Here is a 15367-nt window from a genome sequence, read left to right as displayed (position 1 = left end):
CTTTGGGTTTTGTTTGTTCTTCTTTCTCTCATTGTTTTAGGCATAAAGTTAGTTTTTTTATTTGAAATTTTTCTTGTTTCCTGAGGTAAGCTTGTATCACCATAAACTTTTCTGTTAGAATTGCTTTTGTTGTGTCCCATAGAATTTAGATCATCATGTTTTCATTTTTATTTGTCTCTAGTCATTTTTTGATTTCCTTTTTAAGTTCTCCCATGATCCATTGGATGTATAGTAGCATATTGTTTGGCCTCCACATTTCTGTTTTTTTTTCTAGTCAATTTCTAATCTTATAGTGTTGCAGTCAGAAAAGTTGTTTCATATGATTTCAATTTTAAATTTACATAAGCTTACTTTGTGGCCAAGCATGTAATCTATGCTGGAGAATGTTCCATGTGCAGTTGAAAAGAATATGTATTCTTTTGCTTTCAGATGAAATGCTCTGTAAATATCAATTAATTCCATGTGGTCTAATATGTCATTTAAGGCCTGTGGTTTCTTATGGATTTTCTGTCTGGATGGTAAGTGAGGTGTTAATATCCCCCATTGTTATTTATTTTTTTCCAGGGAGGGCATGTTTCCCATTGGGTCACTCCTGGGGGTACTGATTGTCCTCACCAATGAATTAAACCCCACAGATTCTCTCTGAGCACACTAGCACACCAGGGCAAGATCTGTCAGAATGTGACTCTAGTCTCAGGCTCACTATTATTGTGTTGTTATCAATTTCTCCTTTTATGTCTCTTAACATGTCTCTTAACTCTTATATATTGAGGTGTTTCTATTCTGGGTGCATATATATTTACAAGTGTTATACCTTCTTCATGGATTGATCCCTTGATCATTATGTAGTGTCCTTACTTATCTCTTGTAACAGCCTTTATTTTAAAGTCTATTTTGTCTGATATGAGTACTGCTACTCCAGCTTTCTTTTGATTTCCATTTGGGTGGAATAACTTTTTCCATACCCTAACTTCAGTCTGTATATGTCCTTACATCTGATGTGGGTCTTTTGCAGACAGCATATGTAAGGGTATTGTTTTTGTATCCATTCAGCCAGTCTGTGTCTTTTGGTTGGAACATTTAATCTGTTTACATTTAAGGGAATTTTTGATATGTATGTCCATGTCATTATTTTGTTTACTACTTTGGTTCATTTTTGTAGGTCTTATTTTCTTCTTTTCCTCTTTTGTTCTCTTCCCTTGTGATTTGATGACTATCTTTACTGTTGTGTTTGAATACCTTTTTCTTTTTCATGTGTATACCTATTTTACATTTTTCTTTTTGCTATTACCATGAGGATTTAATATAGCTGTCTATACATATACAAATGATTGTTTTAACTTGATGATCTCTTAATTTCAATGCATTTCAAATATCCTACATTTGTACTCTCTTCCTCTCACAGTTTCTGGTTTGGATATCATATTCATGTGTGCATGCTTTCCTACATTTAACGTATGTTTTCCTTTACTGGTGAGCTTTCCTATTTTGTCATTTTCTTGTTTCTAGTTGTGGCCTTTCTTTTCTGCTTAGAGAAGTTCTTTTAGTATTTGTTGTAAAGCTGATTTGGTGGAGCTGAATTCTTTTAACATTTGCTTGTCTATAAACCTTTTGATTTCTTCATCAAATCTTAATGAGAGCATTGCTGGGTAGAGTAATCTTGGTTGTAGGTTTTCCCCTTTCATCACTTTAAATATATCATGACCCTCCCTTCAGGCCTGCAGATTTTCTGCTGAAAAATCAGCTGATAACCTTATGGGGATTTCCTTGTATGTTATTTATTGCTTTTCTCTTGTTGCTTTTAATATTTTCTGTTTATCTTAATTTTTGACAATTTGATTACTATGTGTCTCAGCATGTTCTTCCTTGGGTTAAGCCTGTATAGGACACTCTGGGCTTCCTGGACTTGGGTGACCATTTCCTTTCCCATATTAGGGAAATTTTTAGCTATTATCTCTTCAAATATTTTCTCAGGCCCTTTCTCTCTCTCTTCTCCTCTGCAATCCCTATAATGCGAATGTTGGTGCATTTGATATTGTCCTAGTGTTCTTGTAAACTGTCCTCATTTCTTTTCATTCTTTTTTCTGTTCTTTGGCAGTGATTTCCACCATTCTGTCTTCCAACTCACTTATCCTTTCTTCTGCCTGTTATTCTGCTATTGATTCCTTCTAGTGTATTTTTCATTTCAGTTATTGTATTTTTCTACTGTTTGTTCTTTATATTTTCTAACTCTTTGTTAAAAACTTTTTAACTTCTCACTCTGTGCATCCATTGTTTTCCCAAGTTCTTGGATCATCTTTATGGTCATTACTCTGAACTCTTTCTCAGGTAGATTGCTTATCTCCACTTCACTTTGTTGTTCTTTTGGGGTTTTATCTTGTTCTTTTGTCTGGAAAATATTCCTTTGCTGTCTAATTTTGTTTAAATTTCTATTTGTATTTTTATGTACATAGTAGCTTAGTTATGATTCTCGATCTTATAAAAGTGGCCCTCTGTAAGGGATATCCTATGTGTCTTAGCAGTACACTCCCCTCTCATCACCGAAGGGCCAGGATCCAGATAGTACTGATGGAGATTCTGTCCTTTGTTTGCAGACTCAGATTCACAGTGTGCTGGATTGTAGTTTCCTAACTTCTGGAGTCTGTTCCCTGATGGGTAAGACTGGTCTAGAGGTTTGTACATTCTTCCTGATGAGAGGGACTGGTGTCTGCCTGCTGGTTGGTGGAGCTGCATCTTGGCCATCTAGTGGGAAGGATCTTGTCAACAGGTGTGTCTAGAGGTAGCTGTGGGCTCAGGAAGTTTTAAGCATCCTGTCTGATGATGGGTGGGGCTTTGTTCTCACCCTGTTGATTATGTGGTATGAGGTATCTCAGCACTGTAGCCTACAGGCCTTTTGGTGGGACCAGGTCTTGGTGCCAACATGTGGGCCTGTAGGAGAGCTCATGCTGATGGACACTCCCTGATACTTCCATCATCATTATTTCCATCTGTAGAGGGATGAACAGCTGCCTCCCACCCTCCCAGGAGACTCTCCAAGACCAGCAGGTAAGTCTGGCCCAGGCTCCTATGAAATCACTGCTTTTGTCCTATGTCCCCGTGTGCATGAGACATGGTGTACACCCTCCAAGGGTGGAGTCTCTGTTTCCTCCAGTCTGTAGAACCCTTGCAATTAAGCCCCAGTGGCCTTCAAAGCCAAATGTTTTGTGAGCATCTCCTCCTGATGTCAGACCCCCAGCCTGGGGACCCTCACATGGGCCTAAGAACCCTCACTCCTGTGGGAGAACTTCTGCAATATACTTATTCTCCAGTTTGTTGGTCGCCTACCTGGGAGGTATAGGATTTGATTATAGTGGGAGTGTGTCCGTTCTACTCTCTTGTGGTTTCTTCTTTATGCCTTTGGATGTAGAATATCTTTTTTGATAGCTTCCAGTGCTTTTTATAGATGGTTGTTCAGCAGAAAATTGTGACTTTGGTGTGCTCTTGAGATTAGGTGAGCTCAAGGTCCTTCTACTCCACCATCTTGTCCCACCTCTTTATTGTCTTTATAGCATTTATTGTCATTTCAGAAGCTAAAGTGAGAACTTCTGGTTTCCAGTCTAGGTAGAAACTTCCTTTACAGTTTACCTTTCTTCAAGTGGCCTTGTTTATCACACAGCTTTTAAGTTACTCTTGGAGGTGGACTAGATTCTCACAGTGAATAGCAGAGATAAATCCTCTTTTGCTTCTGTTAGGAGGAGAGAAACAGGAACCATTCTGAAATCAATCATGTGTTTTTTTTGTCTTTCCTTTAGTAAATGTGTTTTATCACATAGATTGATTTATGTGTATTGAGTGAAACTTGTGTCACTGGAATGAATCCAACTTGATCATGGTGTGTAATCTTTTCTGTGCATTGTTAGATTTGATTTACTAATAGTTTGTTGATAATTTTGTTTCTATATTCATCAAAGGTCTTGGTCTGTAACTTTTTATTCTGTATTTTCTTTGTCTGAGTTTGGTATCAGAGAAATGGTGGCTTCATAGAATAAATTTTGGAGTGTTCCCTCTTCTTCAATTTCTGGAAGAGTTTGAAAAGTATAGGTATATGTTATTCTTTTTATGTTTGGTAGAATTCTCCAGTGAAGCCATGGGATCCTAGACTTTTGTTTGCAGGGAGTTTCTTTTTATTTTCTCCATAGATTTTATTTCACTTCAAGTGATTAGTCTGTTCATATTGTCGTTCTTTTTGACTCAGTCTGGGCAGGCTGCATGTTTCTAGAAGTTTGTCCATTTTTTCTAGGTTATCTAATTTTTTGGCATATAACTATTCATAGTATTCTCTTATGATTTTTTTTATTTCTGTGGTATCAGTTGTTATTTCTCCTCTTTCATCTTTTAAAAATTTTATTTATTTGGGTCCTCTCTGCTTTCTTCTTGGTGAGCCTGGATAAAGGTTTATCAAGTTTGTTCAACTTTTCAAAAAAACAGTTATTTATTTTGCTCTTCTTTTCTATCATTTTCTTTTTTAATACCTATTTTATTTATTTATTCTCTGATCTTTATTATTTCTTTCCTTTTGCTGAATATGGGTTTTGTTTGTTATTCTTTTTCTAATTCTTTTAAATGTTAGATTAAATTGTTTATTTGAGATTTTTTTTTTTCTTGTAGAAGGCCTGTATTGCTATGAACTTCTCTTTTAGAACAGCTTTGGCTGCCTCCTATAGATCTTGTGTGGTTGTGATTTCATTGTTATTTCTCTTGAGGTATTTTCTAATTTCTTCTTTAGTTTCATCATTGACCCATTGTTTTTCTTAGTAGCACCTTGTTTAGTCTCCATGTGCTTATTATTTTCCCATTTTTCTTTCTGTGGTTAATATTTAGTTTCATACCATGTCATCAGAAAAGATGCTTGAATTAATTTCTATACTCTTAAAACTTTTGAGAATTTTTTGTGACCTAGTATGTGGTTTATCCTAGTGAATGTTCCATTTGAACTTGAAAAGAGTGTGTACTCTGTGTTTTTGTGGGTTTTTTTTTTTTTTGACATAGTGTTCTATATGTATCAGTTAAGCTTGTCTGGTGGTCTAGTGTTTCATTTAGGACGTTTATTGCCTTATTGATTTTCTGTCTGAATGATCTGTCCCTTGATGTCTGTCCATTGATGTCAGTGTGGTGTTAATATCTTCTACTATTATTATATCCCTGTCAATTTCTCCCTTTATGTCTGTGAGTATTTGTCTTATATACTAGGGGCTCCTATATTGGGTGCATATATGCTAACAATTGTAATATCCTCTTTTTGTATTGATCCCTTATCAATATGTAATATTCTTGTGTTCTACTATAGCCTTTGTTTTAAAGCCTATTTTGTCTGAGTATTGCTACTCTCACTTTCAATCTGTGTGTTTCTTTCACTCTGGTGTGAGTCTCTTGTAGGCAGCATATTGAAGGATTTTTTTTTAACTCAATCCATTCCCCATGTCTTTTGATTGGAGCATTTATCCCATTAACAATTAAAGTAGTTATTGATAGGTATGTACTTATTGCCATTTCAAACCTTAGTTTCCAGTTGTTTTTGTAGTGTCCTTTGTTCATTTCTTTTACTTCTTGTTTTTCCTTTTGTGAATTGATGATTTTATTTTGTAGTATGTTTAAGTTTCTTTCTTTTTGGGTTTTGTAAATCTATTCTATGTTTTTGATTTGTGGTTACCATGGAGTTCAAATATTTTAACCCTTAACTATATCTACTGGTTTTAAACTTATTTTCATACAAGTTCATACAAATTCTAAAAGATCTACAATTTAACACTTCTCTTCCACAAATTTTGTGATTTTGATGTCCTATTTTACATCTTCATGTTTATCCTTTTGCTGTTTATTGTAGTTATAAACTCTTTTACAAATTTTTAAATTGTTTTTAAATCTATGTACTGTTTTATTTAAGTGATCTTCAATTCCTCTATATGTTTTACTTTCCTATTGTGATTTTCACTTTCCTATAGATTCTTGCTTCTTTTCTATGTAGAGAAGACTGTTCAATGTTTCTTTTAGAGTAGGTTTAGTAATGCTGAGTTCTCTTACTTTTTGTTTGTCTGAGAAATTTTTTTTTCTCCTTTCATTCTACATGATAATCTTATTGGGTAGAGTATTCTAGGTTGCAGGTTTTTCCTTTTCAGGACTTTGAATATATCATGCCACTCCATTCTGACCTGCAAATATTCTTCAGAGAAATCACCTTCTAGACTAATGGGGATTCCCATGTAATTAACTCTTTGTTTTTCTCTTGAGATATTTAGGATCCTCTCTTTATCTTTAATTTTGCTATTTTAATTATGATATGTCTTGGTATGGGTCTGTTTGTGTTCATCTTGTTTAGGACACTCTGTTATTCCTGTACCTGGATATCTTTTTCCTTATTTATGTTTGGGAAGTTTTCAGTATTCTTCAAATACATTTTTACTTCCCTGTTCTCCCTAATCTCCTTCTAGAAACCCTATTATGCATAGGTTGGCTTTCTTTTTATTATTTCATAGATCTTGTATGTTGCTTTCTTTTTATTTTTATTTGTTTTTCTGTCGCTGTTTTGATTGGGTGATTTCCATGATTGTGTCTTCCAGATCACTTATTTATTCTTCTGTGTCATTTAATCTGCTAGTCATTCCTTTCATTCCACCAACTGAATTGTCTAATTTTTATTATTTCATGTTTACAATTTCTATTTCCTCGTTACAATGATTTGCACTTTGATTAATAATCTTCCTTAATTCCTTTAGGATTTTTATTACTTCTTTTTTGAACTTGGGGTCCAGTTGACTGGTGAGGTCTGCTTCATTATTTGTTCTTCCAGAGGATCGCTTGTCCTATTAATTGGGAGTAGTTCCTCTGCTTTTGCATTTTACTTAGAATACTCTGTCTATGAATTTAGGATAAACTGTTATCTACTCTGGTCCCGAATGGGTATTTTTATATGGGTGCATCCTTGTGTAGACTGTATATGTCCAATATTTTTTGTGTATGGGTGTGAGTCACATCTTTCCTCAGACTGTACTGACCATTATCCCCTAGATAAGGTGTGTGATTGGTGTTTTGGTTTTCAGAGCCTGTGCTGGATGTGAGATGAAGCCAACTCTTTGCTTCATGGCTGTCACTGTCTTGTCAGAGGCAGAGCCTGCTCCCCATTTGTTGCAGTACAAGCTCTGAGGTTTGGATTCGATCAGGCTCTATTGCCTCCATTGTCCTACCTCAAAGGAGGTGATTGCTGAAGCATGTAATGTCTGTGTGGTCACAGTGAGCCTATGACCTGACAGTGCCATGATCCATGGCTTCACCCAGAAACAGTCCAAGGTCAAGTCCCTTTCTCCCTTGTGTTTGTGTCAGATCTAACGCAAGGTTGTGTTGTGATGTAGGCTATGGCTGGGGTTCGTGTTATCGTGGCTGCAGGAATTGAGGTGACTCTGCTGCCACCTGAGACATAGGCCTCTTTTGGGGAAGAATTCTTCCAGGAATTGTCCATCCCATTTCCAGGGCCAAGTTGTGGTGTGGAGTGGGCAAGGTTGGTGTGCTCCCCTGTGAAATGAATTTCTTCCCAGGGCTTGTCCACCTGAAACTCAGTGCCCTGCCACTGTGTGTTCCTATGGGGCAGAGTGGTGTGCATGTAGAAAATATGTGCTGCAGATGAACCACCCCCACTACGTATATACTGACAATGGGCTCCACAGCCAGAGTCAACACGAGTGTGCATATGCTGACATGAGGTCTAGTTGACTGGTGAGGTCTGCTTCATTTGAATGGCCTCTGAGCCCAAACTCCAGCCCTAGGCCTTCTGGGCTGTCTCTAACAGCTAGATTGAGTCTCCTCTCAGGGTCTGTCTGTCCAATATTCAGTGCTTAGCTACTGTGCCTTCTTGTGGCGTGGCCTGGTGAGTGCACTGACAATGTCTGCCAAGTCTGTCCCAGTTCCCCCTCGGTGCACTGACAATGGTCTCCATGGTTCCATCTGGATAACCCCTCAGGCACCACAGATTGTCTCTGCACTGTTAGACTGTATCTCTGCCCCAATCTTGTGCCAGGCTGAGATGTAGAGTAAGTGGGGCTGGAGTGTTCATTCCTTCAGATTAGGATGTGCAGTGAGGCAGCAGCCACCAGTGCAAGTGTCTCTCCACTCTGATTGTTAACAAGCCAACACACAAACACTCTTTTCGAGTAGAGTCTAGGCTTTTCTAGTTCCTCTATCTGTCCCAGCGTATTTTTCAGCAGGCAAGGGGGCTCACCAGGGCAAGGTTCTGCCTGTGAGGACTTTCTCTTTCTCACAGATACCTCCCAGGGTGCTGGTCCTGACCCAATGCATTTTTTCCCATCTTACCCAATTATGTGGAGATCTTTCTTGCAACTTTGTTTGTATAGGAGATCTGACAATTTCCAGTTAGTTTTCTGTGAGAATAGATGTAGGTGTATTTTGATATGTCTGTGGGGGAAGGTGAGCTCCATGTACTCTTATTCCACCATCTTTTTTTTTTTTTGCGGTACGCGGGCCTCTCACTGTTGTGGCCTCTCCCATTGTGGAGCACAGGCTCCGGATGCACAGGCTCAGCAGCCATGGCTCACGGACCCAGCCACTCTGTGGCATGTGGGATCTTCCCAGACCGGGGCACGAACCCTTGTCCCCTGCATCAGCAGGCGGACTCTCAACTACTGCGCCACCAGGGAAGCCCCCTTACTCCACCATCTTTATCCCTTTTCAGGAATATTACTTTTACTTGCCAAGGCTGAGTGCCCAATCTGCCAGCAGCTGACAGCAAAACCATCCCAAAGGGTGATGATGCAGCTACTTCATGGCAGGTTGATTACACTGGACTTTTCTATCATAAAAGGAGCAACATTCTGACCATACTGGAATACACACTTAAACTTGGTGCAGATTTGCTTTTCCTGCATGCAGTATGCCTTATACATTATTATCTTTTCCACACAACATTGCTTTGGATTAATGAACTCATATCACAGCAAGAGAAGTATGGCAAGGGGCCAATGCTCATGGAATTAACTATCCTACCATGTTTCCACCATCATGAAGCAACTGACTTGTAACAGTAGCTTAAGGGCCTTTTGAAGACTCAGTTACTGTGTCAGATAGATGGCAATATGTTGCAGTTCTGAGGTAAGATTTTTTAGGAAACTGTTTATGCTCTGAATCAGCATCCCATATATGGTACCGTTCCTCTGATAGCCAGTATTCATGTGTTTAGGAATGAATGGGTTCAAAGGAGAAGGACAAAACTCACTATACCCCTTAGTGCCTATTAGCATTGTGCTTCTTGTTTCTGTGATATTATGATCTGTTGAACTTAGTTCCAGAGAAAGGAATTCTTACCACAAGAGACAAACAGTGATTTTCCTGAGCTAAAACTTAAGAATGACACCTGACCACATTGGGTTTCTCATGTCCCTGAATCAACAGAAAAGGAAGGTATAATTTGTGCTTGCTGGGGTGATCAATTCTAAAGTTAAAGGGCACATAGCTGGATAGTAGTTAAAACACTAAAGACATTAATTCAGGAATATTGTAATAGGGAAAGTAGACCTTGTTTAATTCTGAATATAGCATGGGGAAATGGAAATTAATAGTCAAGAGCCTGACAGGGCCCACTGTTGGGAAAACTGCTAATAAGGAATATTAAGGTAAGGGGTTTCTTTTTCTAAATCAATCTAACAGGATTCTTGCTATAGACAGGATAGTCAGTTCAGTTATCATCTGTTGAATGAAGAAAGATTAGAAGTGATATTAGATATGAAGCATGCTCAGAAATAGAAGATGAGAAGCTCTTGCTAAATTGACTTAGCTTGGTTCTTGGTAAAGATTTTACAAGGAAGTGCACATGGTCCTAGGAAACGTTTAGGAGCTTGACTAAAGTTGGTTAAGCAAAGAATCTTTGTCAGCTCCCTCTGATGCCTAAGAAAATACATTCTCCTTTCCTTTGAACTATATAAGTCCATTTATTCTTCAGTTACCTTTTGTTTATTAAGTGTTGGCTGAATTATCTGTTGAGACTTGGTGGTAGCAGGTATTTTCTGGCTGATGCTAACTATCAGGTATTTAATGAAGTGGATATTCTAAGAAAGTAAAATAAAACCAAAGATTAATGTTTAACCCCAGTTTTTTATTCTAGAGGTCAGTCAATGAAGAAATCTTCTAGATATTGTGTTCAAACCATCTTTAGATGTTGGAGTGAGGACAAAAGTAGCAACCCAGTGGATTTCCTGGTTTGCAGTTTAAATGTCTGTGATAATAGAATCAGTTGTTCAAGGTACTGAGTTGTTCACACAGCAATTAATAGTCAATTAATAGTTAATAGAAAGGCTATTTCATAATCTGTTGTGGTTATTTCCTTGAAGTTTATATTATGTTATCCAAGTTCAGTGTGCAGGGCTTAGGGGAAAAATAACTTTTAATTCCTCAGTGATTCCAAGTCAGAAGAGAGAATAATTGGAAATGTTAATTTGGGAAGTTTTAGCTAGATATTGGAAGACCTAGGAGAATTCAAGATTGTCAAGGACCGGCAAACTTATAAGAAAGAAGCCACAAGGGCACACTATAGTTTTCCATTAAAACTATTTGTCTCTCTAAGGCCTACAACTTTCCTATTAAAGAGAATCAAAGTTAGACTCATTTGTTTGCAAAATAAGTCTAGTCATTAAAATTGGCTTAATTATTTACGTAAGCATATCAACTTAGGCCACACAGGTCTCGTGAGTTTGTTTTGCTAGAACTTTTCATAAAGAATCTCAGATTGGACTTTTCAAAGCCTCTGGAGGCTAGGGAGCCAAGGCAAAGATGCCCCCAGATGTTACCTGAAATATATATGAATTTGGGTGAAATCCTCTTTTTTCAACACCTCCCAAATATCCTAATTTTCCCGGGCCTGCCAAGAAGTGAACTTCCTCACTGACCTGTCAGGCAGGGAATTTTAAAGACAGGTACAGACTGGTTTTTCTTTTCTCTTTTTAAAAAGTTTTGTTTGTTTGTTTATGGTTGCATTGGGTCTTCAGCTGCTGTGTGCAGGCTTTCTCTAGTTGCAGCGAGCAGGGGCTACTCTTTGTTGCAGTGCACGGGCTTCTCATTTCAGTGGCTTCTCTTGTTGCAGAGCTCAGGCTCTAGGTGCACGGGCTTCAGTAGTTGCTGCACATGGGCTCAGCAGTTGTGGCTCACGGGCTCTAGACCACAGGTTCAACAGTTGTAGCGCACGGGGTTAGCTGCTCTATGGCATGTGGGATCTTCCCGGAGCAGGGCTTGTACCCGTGTCCCCTGCATTGGCAGGCGGATTCTTAACCATGGTGCCACCAGAGAAGTCCAGACAGGTTTTTCTTAAGAGCAGCTTCATAGGCACTAGCTCTTCACAGTCATTCTTCTTTAAAGCTCTCTGGTCATATCTGATTCAATACACATCCTTGTCAAATATAAAAACCCAGTCAAAGCCTTGGAAATATACCCAATGTTTCAAATTGTTTCCTCTTGCAAGAAGAACAGATTCTTATTGAAATTATGCATATAACTCTACTGACATAAAAATAAAAATATTCACTCAATGTTTTCTAATTTAGGAGAGATCAGGTAGGGAGAAAAGGTAATTGTTTTATCTTAGGTCATAATATTATACTTTACAATTTTATGTAAGTTATACTTAGGTTAAGAGAAAAAATGTTTTCTTTTTTTACATAGGTACTTTTCTTTTTTAAAAATAGGTACTGTTCTTTTATTTCTTTTTCTTGCTTCCAACAATCAAAGTTTATTTTTTGCTCATATTAAGTGTCCATCATAGGTCAGCTGAGGCTCAGATGTATGTTATTTTCATTTTTGGACCCAGAATGTCTGGAATGTTATCAATCTCATGGCAGAGATAAAAGATATGTGATCCACATATCTTAACAGTATGCCTAGGAATGACATTAATCACTTTCACCCACATTTTATTGGCCAAAGCCACTCCTGAGTTCAGCACAAGGATTGTGTATAATCTTCCCACAGGGACAAAAGCCAAAATATTTAGTGAATATAATACAAACTACCACAGGCCACCTTTTCTGTTATGCCACTATTCAACATCCTCCTTTTCCCATATGCCGAACACACACACCCTTTCTCTAAGAGAGACTATTAGAAGTCCAAAACAGTAACTTAGTTTTCTTTTCATATTTTATTTATTGATTGATTGATTACTTTTTAATTTGGTAACAATTATAGATTCACAGCAAGTAAGGTAAGCTGTGACAAAGTGAGAGAGTGGCATGGACATATATACACTACCAAAAGTAAAATAGATAGCTAGTGGGAAGCAGCCACATAGCACAGGGAGATCAGCTCGGTGCTTTGTGACCACCTAGAGGGGTGGGATAAGGAGGGTGAGATGGAGGGAGGCGTAAGAGGGAAGAGATATGGGAACATATGTATATGTATAACTGATTCACTTTGTTATGAAGCAGAAACTGACACACCATTGTAAAGCAACTATACGCCAATAAATATGTTAAAAAAATAGTACAGAGAGGTTCATGTACACTTCTCCCTATTTCCCCCAGTGGTTACATGTTACATAACTGTAGTACAATATCAAAACCAGGAAACTGACATTGATAGAATGTATGTGTAGTTCTTTTTTTTTTTTTACCAGCTTTATTGGAGTATAATTGCTTTACAATGGTGTGTTAGTTTCTGCTTTATAACAAAGTGAATCAGTTATACATATACACATATTCCAATATCTCTTCCCTCTTGCGTCTCCCTCCCTCCCACCCTCCCTATCTCAACCTTCCAGGCAGTCACAAAGCACCGAGCTGATCTACCTGTGCTATGCGTCTGCTTCCCACTAGCTATCTACCTTACGTTTGGTGGCGTATATATGTCCATGCCTGTCTCTCGCTTTGTCAGAGCATACCCTTCCCCCTCCCCATATCCTCAAGTCCATTCTCTAGTAGGTCTGTGTCTTTATTCCCATCTTACCCCTAGGTTCTTCATGATCTTTTTTTTTTCTTAGATTCCATATATATGTGTTAGCATACGGTATTTGTTTTTCTCTTTCTGACGTACTTCACTCTGTATAACAGACTCTAGGTCCATCCACCTCACTACAACTATCTCAATTTCGTTTCTTTTTATGGCTGAGTAATATTCCATTGTATATATGTGCCACACCTTCTTTATCCATTCATCTTATGATGGTCACTTAGGTTGCTTCCATGTACTGGCTATTGGAAATAGGGCCACAATGAACACTGTGGTACATGACTATTTTGAATTATGGTTTTCTCAAGGTATATGCCCAGTAGTGGGATTGGTGGGTCATATGGTAGTTCTGTTTTTACTTTTTTTCAGGAACCTCCATACTGTTCTCCATAATGGCTGTATCAATTTACATTCCCACCAACAGTGCAAGAGGGTTCCCTTTTCCCCACACCCTCCCCAGCATTTATTGTTTCTTGGTTTTTTGATGATGGCCATTCTGACCAGTGTGAGATGTTGTCTCATTGTAGTTTTGATTTGCATTTCTCTAATAATTAGTGGTGTTGAGCATTCTTTCATATGTTTGTTGGCAATCTGTATATCTTCTTTGGAGAAATGTCTATTTAGGTCTTCTGCCCATTTTTGGATTGGGTTGTTTGTTTTTTTGTTATTGAGCTGCATGAGTTGCTTGTAAATCTTGGAGATTAATCCTTTGTCAGTTGCTTCATTTGCAAATATTTTCTCCCATTCTGAGGGTTTTCTTTTCGTCTTGTTTATGGTTTCCTTTGTTGTGCAAAAGCTTTTAAGTTTCATTAGGTCCCATTTGTTTATTTTTGTTTTTATTTGCATTTCTCTAGGAGGTGGGTCCAAAAGGATCTTGCTGTGATTTATGTAGGAGTGTTCTGCCTATGTTTTCCTCTAAGAGTTTGATAGTTTCTGGCCTTACATTTAGGTCTTTAATCTATTTTGAGTTTATTTTTGTGTATGGTGTTAAGGAGTGTTCTAATTTCATACTTTTACATGTACTTATCCAGTTTTCCCAGCACCACTTATTGAAGAGGATGTCTTTTCTCTACTGTATATTCTTGCCTCCTTAGTCAAAGATAAGGTGACCATATGTGTGTGGGTTTATCTCTGGGCTTTCTATACTTTTCCATTGATCTATGTTTCTGTTTTTGTGTCAGTACCATACTGTCTTGATTACTGTAGCTGTGTAGTATTGTCTGAAGTCAGGGAGCTGATTCCTCCAGATCCAACTGATTTTTACCTTTATTTTTTAAGTTAAAGACCAGTATCTCCAGGTGATGGAGATAAAGTTAAAGTTTTTTAAGTTAAAGACCAGTATCTCCAGGTGATGTGAGATAGTCTCTGTATCAGTTATGGATGCAGGTCTTCTTGATCCAAAGATGCAGGAACAAACAGAGAACCTATGTGTCCTTCACATACACAATATGCAATTGTGTAACAGGAACAGGGAAACCATAATAAACACTCCACTGGGAAAGGTGAAGAACGGGAGACACAAGGATATCCTCAGGTGTTACAAATTTTAAAACCCCCTGGACAGATGTTATCTGGGAGAAGGAAGTATTCCTTTATGAGGCATTGAATCCACTCCCTGGGAATAGGTCCTAGCCATTTTTCTCCTTAGTCCTTGGCCTTATTTTTGAGGAAGCTGTTCTTTTGTGCTATTGTATTTGACTACATCTCAAGAAAGAATTGAAGGACATGATCTCCTGGAGACTGAAATTCTTTCTCTCCCTGCTTTCAGCTCAAGCAGAAAAGATGCAGGAAAGGTAAAGTGTTGTATTGTCTTGAACAATTTCTTTCAATCTAGGCTAGTGGTTCTCTTGGTGGTACAATGCTGTCCTGCTGTGACTTCTCATCTATTTGATTCTTGTCAAAGAATTTGTCTCTTATTTTGAAATATGCCCCTAAGGACAACATTATTGCTAATACCTTGAAGCTATCAGATTTCCTTAGGAGAGCCAGGTCCAAAATTTTCTCCTTTAGTTTTTTGTCCGATTATAAGGATTTACTGGATGCCATCTTAATATGTTGAAAAGTTTCAACAAATGATAGGAAGCAACCCATTGATTTGGTTCTTGACATGAAGGCAAATTTTGATAGTACTTTGCTCTTCAAAGCTGTTCTTTCTTTATAGTTTATTGAGTGAAAATGAGAATCAGTAGTATCTCCCAAGCCATGAAAATTTCTCAAGGTTCTGGATGCCATTTTTTTCTGGATACCAGTTTTTTCCTTTTCTTTTTCTTCTGTTTTCTTTTCTTTTTCCTTTTTCTTTCTTTCTTTCTTTTCTTTTCTTTTCTTTTCTTTTCTTTTTTTTTTTGCTTCCAACTTACGGATTCTTTTCTTTTTTTTTTTTAAATTGAAGTCT

The 15367-nt window shown here is 37.7% G+C and overlaps 1 non-coding gene across 1 annotated transcript; it reads right to left on the bottom strand.

Moving 5' to 3' along the window:
• Positions 1-569: 569 nt before the first annotated feature.
• On the bottom strand, positions 570-698 carry LOC117311468 (small nucleolar RNA SNORA3/SNORA45 family). Its single transcript, XR_004525665.1, has one exon. It is a non-coding gene; the product is annotated as a small nucleolar RNA SNORA3/SNORA45 family (small nucleolar RNA).
• Positions 699-15367: the final 14669 nt, after the last annotated feature.

Source organism: Tursiops truncatus, chromosome 2, assembly GCF_011762595.2.
Source record: "Tursiops truncatus isolate mTurTru1 chromosome 2, mTurTru1.mat.Y, whole genome shotgun sequence".
In the NCBI taxonomy this organism is placed as follows: domain Eukaryota; kingdom Metazoa; phylum Chordata; class Mammalia; order Artiodactyla; family Delphinidae; genus Tursiops; species Tursiops truncatus.
Note: the sequence above shows the minus strand (reverse complement) of the source record. Positions and strands in the feature narration are given on the sequence as shown.